Genomic DNA, 1,930 nt, shown 5'->3' with positions numbered 1-1,930 from the left:
ATCTCACCTATTTTGGTCATGTTGTAAGAAGGACCATTCCCTGGAGAAGGATGTCATGCTTGGTAGGGTGGAGGGTCGACGAAAGAGGGGGAGACCTTCAATGAGATGGATTGACACGGTGGCTGCGATGATGGGATCAAGTATAGTAGGGATTGTGGGGCTGGCATGAGATCGGGCAGTGTTTCGTTCTGCTGTGCATGGGGTTGCTATGAGTCGGAAACGACTCGATGGCACTTAACAACAACAACAACAACATATTTTGGCTCTTGTGGACTTGTTTAATTGTCTTCAGCTTCAACTTGAACTTGCATATGAACAGTTGATGATCTGTCCTACAGTCAGCTCCTGGCCTTGTTTTGCTTGAAGATATTGTGTTTTCCATCACCCCTTTTTACAGATGTAGTCGATTTGATTCTTGTGTATTCCATGTAGTGAAGTCCAGATGTAGAGCCACCATTTATGTTGTTGAAGAAAGGTATTTGCAATGAATAAGTCATGAGTCTTGCAAAATTCTATCATGGAATTTCCAGCATAATTTCTATTACCAAGGCCATATTTTCCAACTACTGGTGATTCTTCTTTGTTTCCAACTTTTGCATTCCAATCACCAGTAATAATCAATGTATCTTGATTGCATATTTGGTCAATTTCAGACTGCAGAACTTGGTAAAAATCTTCAATTTCCTCAACTTTGGCTTTAGTGTTTGGTTCGTAAATTTGAACAATAGTCTTCCTTGTAGGCCTATGGATATTATCCTATTACTGACAGCATTACTGACCTATCAGAATAGATCTTCATGATAATGAATGCTGTGCCATTCCTCTTCAATTTGTCATTCCTGGCATAGTAGATCATATGGTTGTCTAATTCAAAATGGCCAAAGCCAGTTCCTTTCAACTAACTAATGCCTAGAATATCAATCTTTAACTTTCCATTTCATTTTTGACAACTTCCAATTTTCCTACATTCATACTTCGTGCATTCTATGCTCCAGTTATTAATGGGTGTTTGCAGCAATTTTTCCCCATTTTGAATTGTGCCTTGTCAGCAAATGGAAGTCCTGAAAACTTTACTCCATCCACACTTAAGGTTGACTCTACCTTGAGGAGATAGCTGTTAGCCAGTCATATTTTGAATGGCTTCTGACCTGAAGGGCTCATCTTCCAGCACTGTGTCAGACAATATTTCAGGGCTATTCATCAAGTCTTCCAGTAATATGTCAGACAGTGTTTTACTGCTGTTCATAAGGTTTTCACTAGCCAAATCTTTGAGAAGTGGATGGCCCCTTCCTTCTTCTGAGTCTGTCTGTCACCAACAGCCCTATGAAGTAGATTTTCTGCATGAGAAAACTGAGGCACTAACAAATTAAATATTCCTCCAGGGTCATAAAACTCATAAGTGTAAGGGCCAGGAATTGAGCTCAGGAAGTTTGCGTTTTAAAGTCCGTTATTTTAATCTCTACACCATATGCTATAACTTACACAGGTATGCTACATTAAGCATTGTAATGTCATCTGTAAAATAACTTACATATAACTAGTTACAATGACTCCTCTTATGTATAAAATGCAAGTCTTAATGTAGAAGTGTGTTGTAGAAAAAACTCGAGGCAATTTTGGGGCCTGTGAATATATTCAGGCATTACAGTAAAAGTGCCATACTCAAAATATGTGCATGAGTGTAATGAAAGATACTATTTCAAGTTAAAAAACTGTAACTTGAGGGATTCTAGAAAAAAATATCTTAACTCATTGCTGTTGAGTCAACACTGGCTCATAGCAAACCTACAAGACAAAGTAGAACTGCCCATAGGGATTCCAAGGCTATAAATCTTTATGGAAGTAGACTCTTTCTCTTGAACAGAGAATGTTGTTGTTGTTGTTATGTGCCGTTGAGTCGGCCCCAACTCATAGCGACCCCTCCTTGGGT

Source organism: Orycteropus afer, unplaced genomic scaffold (assembly GCF_000298275.1).
Source record: "Orycteropus afer afer isolate SDZICR_OR568_19922 unplaced genomic scaffold, OryAfe1.0 scaffold00317, whole genome shotgun sequence".
In the NCBI taxonomy this organism is placed as follows: Eukaryota; Metazoa; Chordata; class Mammalia; order Tubulidentata; family Orycteropodidae; genus Orycteropus; species Orycteropus afer.
The sequence above is the reverse complement of the archived record's forward strand: the minus strand, read 5'-3'. Positions refer to the sequence as shown.